This window comes from Lemur catta, chromosome 1 (genome assembly GCF_020740605.2).
Source record: "Lemur catta isolate mLemCat1 chromosome 1, mLemCat1.pri, whole genome shotgun sequence".
Lineage (NCBI taxonomy): Eukaryota > Metazoa > Chordata > Mammalia > Primates > Lemuridae > Lemur > Lemur catta.
In genome coordinates this window covers 23,691,725-23,704,102 of record NC_059128.1, presented here as the reverse complement: position 1 = coordinate 23,704,102, position 12,378 = coordinate 23,691,725, and the positions used below count along the sequence as shown (strand labels likewise).

The following is a 12,378-nucleotide window of genomic DNA, read 5'->3' as shown; positions in this document are numbered from 1 at the left end:
TTCCTTCCCTTACTATTTGTGGAGGTCCTATTATGTGCAGGGACTGTGTGTGGCGCCAGGGTTGCAGCCTTGAACAATGGCATCAGCTGGACGTGAACTCAGATGGCAGCTCTACTTAGTGACGTGGAGCTTAGAGCCCTAATCGGGGAGGCGCACGTTAAACAAATAGTCACCCAAGCGTTCCCATTGTAATGACTGCCACAAAGGAAAAGCACAGGACCGGGGACAACGTGGCAGCGGCATGGACTGGAACCAGTTGCTCAATTAATCTGAATCTCATTACTGTAATACTAGGACCCACCTCCTGTGCCTTTGGTGAGAACAACGGAATAACGCACACAGACTGCTCAGCCCTCGGCTAGACCCGGACTGAGCGCTTCCCGATGGGAGGGGCTGTTCTCGCTATGGTCCCTGAAGCTGGTGACAGGCCTGGAAGCCAGGGCTGAGGCTGTGAAAAGAGCTTCTCACCATTGGCTGCCACCTGAGGGGCCTCCCCGGGCAGAGTGGCAGCCACCTTCCCCTGGGCCTGGCATTTCTCTGCTACTGGAGAGACAGTCTCCAGACCCCATGTGGAGCCTGCTGTCGATGTCAGAGTCGAGCGACTCTCCCCGGTCAGGACACTGCTGGCCCCCAACCCAGGCCCCTGCTCTCCCCCTGGCTGGGGGACTGAACAGCCCAAGGGCAGTCACCCTGCCCAGTCAGGCTGAGCCAGCTCTTGGGCAGTGGCTGTGAAGAACAAAGGAACCCAGCCATGGCTGTGTGGAGGCCTGGGCTGGAGCTGGCAACGCGGCCCTGGACCCCCCTGGCTCCCTCCCCTCAGGAAAAATGGCACTAATGAGTAACAGCCCAGGGCAGGCCCCCAGCCCCCCACCAAGAGCCCTGGGGTGGGCACACCATGGGCAGCTGAGAGGAGCCTCAGGACCCACTGCCACCACGGTCACTCCCCTCCCCTGGTCAACTGGGGTGGGTGGTACTGCTCAGGATGGGGAGGTCCCAGTCCTCCCTACTGCCTCAGTTTCCCTGGCAGGAAGGTCAGGGTAGGACATAGACACTTCCACTGAGGACAGAGTTAGAATGAAGGGGAGGGTGGGGTGGGTGTCTGCTCAGACTTGCCTTCCGGCCAGGGTCTCAAAGGCATCTATGGTCCAGGAGAGGTGGGGCGAGGGCAGGCAGGGCCAGGGGGTTTCTGGGGGCCAGTTTTACGGGTGTGCAACCTGTGCAGTCGCACGAGGCCCCACACTTAGCAGGACCTGGTGCTTGTTTCCATGTTCTGTTGTCACGGTCTTGAAAGTCTTAATGATCTTTTTCTAACAAATGGTCCTACAAATTATGTAGCTGGTTCTGTCTGGGGGTGAGGACATTTGTGCACGAGGGGCCGTCCTGTCTGGGAACAGAATCAGAGGGTGTTGGAACAGCCAAGCCGTCCTCCTCCCACCGCCCAGGCCCGAATCCGCCCTGCAATTGTCCTGATGAAGATGAAGACTCTGGCAGGGCCTCCCCCCCGCAGCTCGGCCAAGGCGGAGCGTGTGCTGCTGGGAGACAGCAGAGAGGGACAGCACTGACCTCAGTGGGTCACAGGTAAGGTCGGGAGGAAAGGGGGCCCTCTGTTGCTTCTTCCCCACCCCCGCCCCGCCACTGTGGGAGCGGGGAGGGCAGGAGGCTAAGCCCCTCCAGCCGGAACTGGCTCCTGGAGGCGGCCCAGGGGGCGTGGGCAGGAGGGCGGTGGTGGTGGGGCCCCCAGCCAGGAGAAAGGCTCTTCAGGGCCTCAGCCAGCAGGGCCAGCCCAGGCCCGCTCCGGCCTCTGGTCTCCAGCCAGTAGGTAATTCAGAAATTCCTCCAGAAGGCTGCCGGGGCCTGCTTGCCGTACTCCCGCGCTCGAGCCAGCCTGCAGGGGCTGGGCAGACTCTGGGTCCCACCTCCCAGCCGCCAGCCGCCTGCTCCTGCGGGCTCCCGGTCACTCACAGCTGGGCTGGGGTCAGGCAGTGCTGGGAAACGGGCTGGCAGCAGGGGAGCGGGCCCTGGGTCCCGGGCCAGCGCTGGGGAGGATCCAAGCTCCACAGAAGAGGGTGGAAAGGGGACCCCACCCTGGGGCGGGGAGAGTGGAGACTTAGCCTGCCCTGGCCCCTGGCCCACAGTCTGCCCTCTCTGGCAGAGACGGGCCAGGCAGGAGCCAGGGGCCCCTGGCAGGGCACACTGGACACCCTCACCTTCTGTCCCTGAGGCGAAGAGCTGGGCCAGGGAGACTCCTTCCTCTGCCTCTCCCAGGCCCCCGGCTGCTAATCCCTCTCCATCAAGATGCAAATGTTCCGGGGAGGCCGGGAGAGGGTGGGCTCACGTCAGAATTTCATTCCTCACTCTTGAGGGAGGCTTGTGGCCTGCCAACCCCAGTAAGGCCCAGAGAAAAGGGCCAGGGAGGGATCCAGGGAAACTGGCAGCAGCAGGCGACTTGCTTCCGCAGGGCTGGAGGGAGTGGCAGAGGGTGGATGAACCCACCGGTTTCAACATTGTCCCCTGCGGGCTTCCCACCATCGAGCCCAGTTTCCAGGCTTGCCAAAGCTGCTGCCTGTTGCCGCTGCCCTTCCATGTCCCCTCCCATTTTCACAGATGGGGAAACTGAGGCCGTGCAGTCAGGGGAGGCCAACAGCTAAGTGACAAGGCGACAAGCCAAAGGACCCTCCCTGGATAGGGCAGCAGTGGCCCGGGGAGGGGGGGGGCAGAGCTCTGGGGTTGGATGCCGGCTTTGCCGCTCACTGGCTCAGCACCGTGGGCAACTCGATGGCTTTCTCACCTGCAACAAGAGACAGCCCCTTCCCAGGGTGACTGGGAACACGGGCTCCGCTGAGGATTGTGAAGGGCCAGACTCGGGGCCTGGCACAGAGGACACTGTCAGCCAACCCGACATGGCTCCGTCCCTGGGCGGTGGCTCTGCCCACCCCCAGCATGAGCTGCATCCCTCACACCCCCATGGGTCATTGGCCACCCCCAGCCTGTTCCACAGTGTGGGGATGTTTTCAGGCAAGAGGGGAACTGGAAACACGTCCTTGGGTAGCTCCGCAGGCCCCCATTGGAGCTCTGGGCTGTGCCCTTCCCTCGGCACCTGGTCCAGGGACCTGGTCCAGCCACTGCAGACGCAGATGCCGCAGATGCCGGGCGACCCGACCCTCAAGGGCCTGACTCCAGCTGCCTTCCATTGTTGAAAGAATCTAAAAGCACCTCGAGTCGCCTCCAGATCTACCAAATCTACAAAAACTGCAGAGCACGAATCTTCATTCATCATCTCCTTTAAGAACAAGAAGAGACCCCTGGAGCCCTTGGGGCCCTGCCTCTACAAGGCCTGAGGGGGCTCAGCACAAAGCCCTCTGCTTGCTCTGGAGCACAACTCCGCCAGCTGCCTCCGACCGGACAAGCCTCCCCTAGCATGGCCCTGGCCTGGCCTTCTGACCTCCCCTCCCTGCCCCCACTGCCTGCTTCTCAGAAACCCCGGTTCTCTCTGCTGACTCAGTTTCCCCCTAATTTTGCTCCTCTCCTGTTTTGAGCCCTGTTCCTGCCTGAGGCCTCAGCATTAGCCCCAGACTTCCAGCCATGAGCACTCACTACACATCTGGCTGCATAGGGACCCGGTGACCATTGCCACCTGTTACCTAGTCTCCCTCCCACTCGCCTCTGGTCACTAGTGCAGGGCCCAGGGCCTCTGCAGAGTGTCCCCCAAGCCTTATCAAGAACTTCTGGGCCAGGCACCGTGGCTCACGCCTGTAATCCTAGCACTCTGGGAGGCCGAAGTGGGAGGATTACTCGAGGTCAGGAGTTCGAGACCAGCCTGAGTAAGAGCGAGACCCCTGTCTCTACTAAAAAATAGAAAGAAATGATCTGGACAACTAAAATATATATAGAAAAAATTAGCTGGGCATGGTAGCGCATGCCTGTAGTCCCAGCTACTTGGGAGGCTGAGGCAGGAGGATTGCTTGAGGCCAGGAGTTTGAGGTTGTTGTGAGCTAGGCTGATGCCACGGCACTCTAGCCCGGGCAACAGAGCAAGACTCTGTCTAAAAAAAAAAAAAAAAAAAAAGAACTTCTGGAAACCTCAGGGCACCTCACATGTGCTCAGAGACCAGTCCGCCATCGCCACGTGGTGCCTGTGGGTTAACTCCTCCTCTCTCTCCTGCTCGCTCCTACGGGCGCTGCCCACAGCTCCCGCTACATTCACATCTGCACACCCTGTTGCAGGAGGAGAGTGTCTCTCTCCCCTTGTGTGTTAGAGGGCCCCAAAGCAGGACGGCTTGTGCTCCTGGTGACATAGGTTTTGGTTTTTTGTGTTTTTGTTTGAGACAGGGTCTCACCCTGCTGCCCAAACTGGAATGCAGTGGTGTCATCATAGCTCACTGCAGCCTCAAACTCTTGGGCTGAAGAGATCCTTCTGCCTCAGCCTCCCAAGTAGCTGGGATCACAGGCGCACACCAGCATGCCCAAGTTTATTTTTTTATAGAGACAGGATCTCAATATTGACCAGGCTGGTCTCAAACTTCTGGCCTCAAGTGATCCTCCTCCCTTGGCCTCCCAAAATGCTAGGATTACAGGTGTGAGCCACCTCACCCAGCCTGACACAGTTTTTAATAAGAGAATACTTCCTCTCATTTAATTTGCCGAATTCTCCTCCATTTCTGCCTATATTTTTCCACAGGCTCAAATGTGAGCTGTGGGGGGCTGAAGTCTTGCTAATGCTTCCTGGGCAGTACCCAGAATCACACCTCCCTCCCATGCCTCAAGGACACCTGGGGTGTGGGGCCTGAGCCTCTCCCTGGAGGTCAGTGGCATCCCCCACCTCCACTGGGGCCTGTCCTCCCTGTGCACAGAGCCCCGCCACACGCCCACCCGCCCAGCCTGCCTCCAAGGCTGTGCATTCCTCCCTCACCCGCCTCCCCTCCAGCCCACCGGGGCTCCCTCCCTCCACCTGCCCCCTCCTGCCCGTGCTGCTTCAGTGTCTGTCACGGAAGTTTCCTCTTCCTCCCCACCCCCACAACATGACCAGATCTGGAAAACCACATGACAGACTTCACACACCTCCCGCACCCCCAGCCCTCTCTGCCCATCTTTCTGTCTGTCCTATGTTATTTCCCAATTCATCCAGCAGCTTCTAGAAACAAGGTGAGAATAGCATCCATTCCCATGCAGTGGGGAAAGCTAACTATCAGGCCCGCAAAACTCTGTTTCCGCCCCGAGGTCAGTTCCATTTAAGGCCTGCTGAGGGGTGGGGGATGGTCTCTCTGGTCTCTCGACCCCACATCCCCCCCCAACCCTTGGGGAAAGAGAAGGTGCTACTACTAAGCCCAGGTGTGATGGGAGTACGCCCTGCCACGACAGGGTATTTTTTAAAGAGAAAGTGCTGGCACGTGGAGGTGGCACTTCCCATGGTGGGGCATCCAGAGGGTGGAGGCCATCACCCCTCAATAGAGCAAATTCAGTGAGCATCATGCTTACGTGCATTTCTGCAAAGCACCACAGTTGGTGGTACCCCAGGGAATAAAAAGATATCTGAGATAAAGTCCCTGTCCTTAAAGGATCTCTTATTATGTTTCAGGTTGTAGGTACTTTTGGGAATCTGATGAAAACAATGAACTTGCCCCAGCAAAATGCAACACACACACACACACACACACACACGCACACCCCAACACAGTTCTGCATACATTTCAGGGGCTCTGCTGGCCCTCTGCAGCCCATCCACAGACTTCCGTGGACCCAGGGTTAGGAATCCTTCCTTAAAGAGGGTTGCGGTCATCTGTGAGGAAGAACAGCTGACAGGCAATTTCAAAGGAACACAGGAATGAGGCCAGGCCTGTAATAACGAGCTGCCAAGTGCTTTGGGATCTCAGAGGAAGGCGTGATGCATCTCCATTGAGGGCACCAGGGAGCTCCTCTTGGCGGAGCTGGAGCTGGCACCTGGGCTGGCCCGCAGGGCTCAGCATCGGGAAGGGAAAGGGCCGACACGTGAATGCAGCGCTGCAGCCCCTGGGTCCACCCCGAGCTGAGAGAAGCAGGAGGCAACAGGTCCTGAGACTCTAACAGGCTAGAGAATTCCAAATTGTAGCTGCAAAGAAACATGCCCCTATCTGGATGTCCTTGGGGAGAGGGCTGGAAAGCTTATTAGAGCATATGTTAGCTTTAACCAAAGTTCTCAAACTTTGGTGTGCATAAGAATTTTGAGGGGCGGCAGGACTTGCTAAAAGTGCAGAAATATGCCCTTCCCCACCCATTCTAGAGTACAGGAATCTGCATTTTACAGCACCCCAAATGATGTGGGGGATTCATCTTTGGGGAGCCCGTTCTCTCTGGGTGCAGATCACAGAGCTGCTACCCTGACAGGGCAGAGACATAATCATGCCACCCCTCCCCAGGCGGAGCACATCGCCCTCTGGTCCTGCGGGGCTGGGGGCTCCTGACGGGAAGGAGAGGGCAGGAGGACTGAGCTTGCCCTGCGCTCAGGGAACAGGGTAGGAGCTAAGGGTTTCGTCTCTGCCAGCACCCCAGGGCACCCCACCCATTCCCCAGGGCAGGGCAGGAGCTGCCTCCTCCCCTTCAAACCTCTTCCCCTCCAGCTGCGACAGATGCCAGCACCACCACGTTGGTCGTGCCCACATCTGTGCTTGCACACTCGGAACACCCAGTGCTTGTGCTCACTGGGGGCCTCCTGAGCTGGGGTCTGGCGGGGTTGAGCTGAGACTTGGCTGGGAGACGGAGGGTCTATGGCAACGAGGAGTGGGGGGCTCAGAGCCGAAGCAGCTATGCACAGCTGAGAGGGGAAAGCTGGCTTGGGTGGGCTCTGGCCGGGCAGAGGGGCTGAGTCTATGCCATTGGGAATGGCCCATGGCTGAAGGGGGAAGGGACACAGACAGGGTATCAAAGCACAAGCTCCAGGCCTCACATCTCTGGACCACCAGACATTTGCCCTGGGCTGGGGACCCCTCATTTGGTAGTAGGTTTTTTGTCACACTTGGAGATGAAGCTCAGTGGCAAGGAAACATGGGGATTCACCCCCGACGCACACATGTACGCGAGTGCACACACACACACACACACCTGTACGTATACACCTGTTTTGGAGCAAGAGGATGGAACCACAGCATTCCATCAAAGCCTTCAGAGCTCACCTGGCCAAGCACACTCACTCCACAGGTAAGGAAACAGACCCAAAGAGGACTGTTACCCAAGGTCACACCGCCTGTTGGTGATACAGCTGGATCCCAGATCCCCTAACTTCCCCCAGGTGGTCTTTCCTCAACACTGAGGACATGGGTCTTGCCAGGGGGACATTCAAGAATTTCAACAAGCTGCAGCGGCACAGCCCCAGCAATCGGCATGGACATCAATACTGAGTCAGGGTCCTGCAGACCCCTGAGGTCCCCCTTTGAATACTGGATTCAGGAGAGGTCTTGGGGTCCCAGGAAGAGCATCATCCAGGTGAGCACAGTGTGATCACAAGCGTCCTTATAGGAGGAGACGAGAAGGTCAAAGGCAGAAGGGGAGGTCAGTGGAAGCAGAGGTTGGAGCGCCGCGCTTTGCAGCCGGAGGAAGGAGCACAAGCCAAGGAGAGCGGGCGGCCTCTAGGCGGAAAAGCAAGGAAACGGGTCCTGCCCTCTGAGGTTAAGCCCAGTACGACTCATTTCAGACTTCTGAACTTCGGAACTGTGAGAGAATAAATTTATATTGTTTCAGCCACTGAATTTGTGGTCATTTGTTAGGAAACTAAAACAGGCTGAACAGAGAGAGGACCATGAGAAAAGGGGAAAGTAGAAATCCTCCCACGGATGTCGCACTTGCAGTCACCCACGTCTCGGGGGCTTTTCATGAGCTCCAGGTAAGTCCTTCACGTGCTGAGCCCCCCAGGTGTTCCCTTCATCCCTCAAGGCTCAGCTCAAACACCACTTCCCTCCTGTGGCTCCTCCTGAGCTGTCCTGACCCGGCAGAGCTCACCATCCCTCACCCTGGCGCCTGCAAGGACCCTGACGCTGTTCTAGACGGCCCAGCCTGATGCTGTCGCTTTCTGTCTGTCTGAGTCTGATCAGAGCTACAGCAGCGTCTCCTACAAGTGTGCTGCACTGAGTGGGATTTGCGCTACCAAGTGCCTCTGGTTTCATTTCAATCTGCCCCCCTCACCCAGCCGTTCACAGCTCATTACCCAACACAGGAACTCTCCTCTGCACCTTTGACAAGCTCTCTTTCAATGTCCCCTCTTGGCCATCAACATAAGTGCTACCATGGATACCTAATATTTTGTTTGCACACCTACAAGGAAGAAGTCCTTCCCCCCCCAGGAATGTTGAATCATGACCAAGAGGTTCTAGCCCAGGCTGGTTGCTCCCTTGGATGGAAGACATGTAAACCCAGCTGCTGTTGTTTTCACCGGGCACTTTCGCCCCCACGTTCTGAACATCCCAGAAAGCAGATGGGGAGGCAGGAGCAGGAGGCAGAGGGCAAAGAAGGGAGGGAGGCCTTGCTGCGCTTCCACGGTGCCACTGTCCCTGGTTTTAGTCCACCCCTGAGGCCTGGCAGAGCTCTGCCCCAGAATGCCTGAGATGTCTTTGGGGTCTTTCCAATAGGTTTCCTGTTTTGCTTAGCCCAGCCAGAGTCAATTTCTGTCACTCACAACCAAAGAAGTCCTTAAAAATTCGGAATGAACAAGCCTGAGCCAAGAACAAAGTGTTGGCACGTCACAGAAATGGTGCATTCCCAAACCAAATACGGTCAAGCTTCGCTTCCCCAGGGGTCACGAGTGTGACCCCCTTGCCCGTGCAGAACACTGTAGAAAACCCAGAGGGAGGAAAGGGGGCCTATTGTTCTATCTGCCTGGCTGCAGGGTGGCAGCCAGGAGGAGCACTGGGGACAAGATGGAGCATCACAGCCAAATCATGGGCTGGAGGGAAGTACGGGACGTGGCTAGAAACTGAACACTGAGGGGTGGAGGCCACGCCAGGATCCCATGGCCAGATACAAGAGGCACAAACCACAGGAGTGGGCCAGGGTTCAACCAGGGCTCTTGGAGCATCAGAGAGCCCAGACTGCTGCCCTAGGGAAGGGTCTATTCTGTGTGTGTGAACACGGCTCTCGAAGGCCCAGAATCCCTGTCCCCGGCACCTCTGGCCTTGTTAAGAGCTACTGAGTCATCAGTGCAGTTCCTGAGCCCCAGTCAAACCTAAGTCAGGATCACAAAGCTCATGCCCTTGACTCATGAGAGTAGTCCGTGGGGCTGGATTCTTTACTCTTATTTTAGAACCAGTCTTAGCAAGTTTGATTAACTAGTCTCCCATCCCGCTACGGATTGGATTCCCTCGTTAGCAGTGGGGAAAGATGCTAGTAGCAGAATCATGACGACAGCAGCCGGACCTGCTGCAGCAGATTTCTCAAGCTCAGCCCTAATGGCATTTGGGGCCAGCTCATTCTTCTTTGTGGGGAGCCATCTTGTTCATCGCAGGATGTTTAGAAGCCTGGGATGCTGGTAAACACCCTCTCCATTCGTGTCAACGTAAAATGTCTCCAGATGTTGTCACATGTCCTTGGGGGACAAAATCACCCCAGGTTGAAAACCACTGTGCTGCAGGAAGACAGTGAGAAGCATATATTAAAAATAATATTCACAAGAACCAGAAAAGTGCAACAGCCCAGGGCGGTTAGTTAAGGGGCAGAGCCCAACAGATGGGGTGACCCTTAAGGGTGAGTGGCATATGGCGGAGAGGGGTAACCCCAGTCATGCTGCACTCACCACTGACCCAGTCCCACCCCGCAGCCCAGAGACCGTCATCTGATGCTTTCCTCTGCTCTGCCAGGGAGGCAGGACAGTGTCAGTTATCCCCCAGCCTTTTTTTTTTTTTAAATAGATGAACAAACTGAGGATTGACAAATTCCATGAGTTAGTCAAGGTTATCCAGCTAGTCTGTGGCTGAGCTGAACTTGGGACGGATTCCTCTGACCCCTGGCCCAGCGTCCTGCCCCTCTGCTGATGGATATTCCCCCAGAAGCAGCAGAACGGTGCTGAAAGACTTGTCTCAGAACGCAAGTGCGGGAAATGTGCACCCAGAGGGTGGCAGCAGTGACAGCCCTTCCCTGGGGAGGAGGGTGGGTGCACAGGGGCTTTCTGCTTCTTGTGGCACCTGACAGTGCCTGGCACATGGTGGAACCTCACTAAACATTTGCTGGGTTAAATGTTAAAGGTTTCTAGACTGATTCTGTACTGGTTTGGGACTTGGAGGGTGTCTAAGCCTTTTCCGATGAGATCCTCTCAATACTTCCAGGCGCATGTCCCTTCTGGGGTCCTTCCTGAAAGAGCCCTAGGTCTTCCCTTCTGTGACCCCTTCCCACTCTTCCCGCCCCGCGCCCCCCCCCCCGGGCTTTGACCTGCTGTCCTTACCTCGTGGTCTAGAGGAGTCAGGAATCTCTGCGTCTCACGCAGAGCGTGCACGTGGTGCAGACGATGAGATAAATTAGGTGTCAGGGGGTGGAAGTCTCTGTCTCCTTTCTCGTGGGCAGCGTGCACCCCTCCTCCCTCAGCCCTGAAGGGGTGGAGAAACCCGAGAGCTGACCACCCGGGGGTGGGCATAATTAGAAAAGAAGTCCTACAGTGTGGCAGCTGGGGTCTCTCCAATCACATTCTCTCTTTCTTCCCCGAGCATCATGACCAGAGCCATGAGCTGAGCTAGACTAACCGCTGTGTGGCACAGGCGCAGGGTGGCTGCGTGCGTGCACACATGTGTGAGGATGTGCGAGTGAGCGTGGGCCGCTTGAGTGAGTGTGGGCGGGACTGCGAGGAAGCGTGCGTGTGTGTGCATGCGCACATGGGCCCTGCACACGAGTTTTCGACTTGGGGTTATTTAGGGTCTGCACTTCAGCTGTTGGAAGCAGATTCTCAGCTTGGGAGGCCTCTTTTGTAATCAGGGGCGTAGGCCTGGGCATTTCCTTTGCAGGAGGAATGGGCGCTGTGATGAGTCACACCAGGGGCTGGACAGAGGGGAGGCCTGGCTGGGGGAGCGAGGCTCCCTGAGCCAGTCTAGCGCAGCCATGTCCCTTCACACTGGGACAGTCCTGGAAAGAATGGCTCTTGGCGGCTGCGGGAGGCTCCCAGACCATGGCCACCGTCCAGGAGGGTCACATCTCTGGACATCAAGGCGGGTACACATAGCTGAGTGTGTGACCAGGGACCTGAGCAGACCTTCACACTCACCTTGGAAGCAGTAGGCGGGCAGCTATTCCTGCCGGCCCAGGAAATTCACATCATGGGAATTCCCGAAGGCTCTGTCCTAAGAGATCTGATCTGAAGTCCACACTCAGTGGTGGAAGAAACTGGCCGGGTCATCCTGGTGCAGTCCCCACTGGGTGTTAATTCCCAGTCCAGAGTCCAGGACACACTCTCCTATATTCTGCCGCCAGGAGGCAGGAAGGAGACTTGCACCCTGAGAATGACAGTCACAGGAAGACCCCGTGATCTTTCGGGGTGGCCAGGATGAACCAGGAACTCCCGGGCAACAGAAGGCGGCACAGCAGAGAAACTGATGAAGTTTCACATTGAAAAGCACTTTGGGAGACGTGTTCCAGACGCGCTGCCAAGTGCTGCATCATACACCAACTCAGGATGTTCTACGCGTCAAAGCAATGCCCAGGGCTGCGGTCCCCAACCCCCAAGCTGTGGCCCGGTACTGGTCTGTGGCCTGTTAGGAACCGGGCCAAGCATCACCGCCTGAGCTCCGCCTCCCACCTCCCCTCACCCCTCCCCTGTCCGTGGAAAAACTGTCTTCCGTGAAACTGGTCCCTGGTGCCAAAAAGGTTGGGAACCGCTGCCCCAGGGCATTAGACCGCTCAAGGGACAGATAAGCAAACCGAGGCTCAGAAAGCGGAAGTGACTTTGCAGTTACCACACAGCTATTCAGTGGCAGAGCCAGGACTCAAACAAGGTCAGGAATGAGGTACAAAATGTCCAGCAGTCAACAGACTGGTTAAATAAACAGTGGTTTATTATGGGCTACTGGGCAGCCCTTGACGTTTCTTGGTAGAAGAATATTTAATGGCCTGGAAAGATGTCCAAGATACGTAGTGGGGTGGGGTGGGGGGAAGCAGGTTACAAAACAGCATGTGCAGACGGGTTGTTTAAAAATAAAATGAAATACAGAAGTATGATTTCCAAGAAAAAAATCAAAATATTAGCAGGGACTTCCTCTGAATAACAGGAATAGGTGTGATTTCTACTCTGTGACTTTGTCCCTTTTTTTTTGCAATGATCATTTTGTAACAAGGGTAAATGTGACTCAGAGGAGCGCAGGCTTTGTTTCTGGAGCTGGGGGGCTGGTGTCGTGGCTGGCACTTGGAGGTGAGGACTGAGTGGGCAGGGGGTGTGGTG

General features: G+C 56.7%; 2 long non-coding RNA genes across 2 annotated transcripts; one reads left to right on the top strand and one right to left on the bottom strand.

The window, feature by feature from the left end:
• Positions 1–1,555: 1,555 nt before the first annotated feature.
• On the top strand, positions 1,556–7,671 carry LOC123646352. The gene is made up of 3 exons (XR_006737873.1): positions 1,556–1,578; positions 5,575–7,169; positions 7,488–7,671. It is a non-coding gene; the product is annotated as an uncharacterized LOC123646352 (long non-coding RNA).
• Positions 7,672–7,686: 15 nt separating this feature from the next.
• On the bottom strand, positions 7,687–11,666 carry LOC123646349. The gene is made up of 3 exons (XR_006737871.1): positions 11,209–11,666; positions 10,399–10,540; positions 7,687–9,585 (listed from the first exon to the last, which is right to left on the bottom strand). It is a non-coding gene; the product is annotated as an uncharacterized LOC123646349 (long non-coding RNA).
• Between the last annotated feature and the right edge of the window lie 712 nt (positions 11,667–12,378).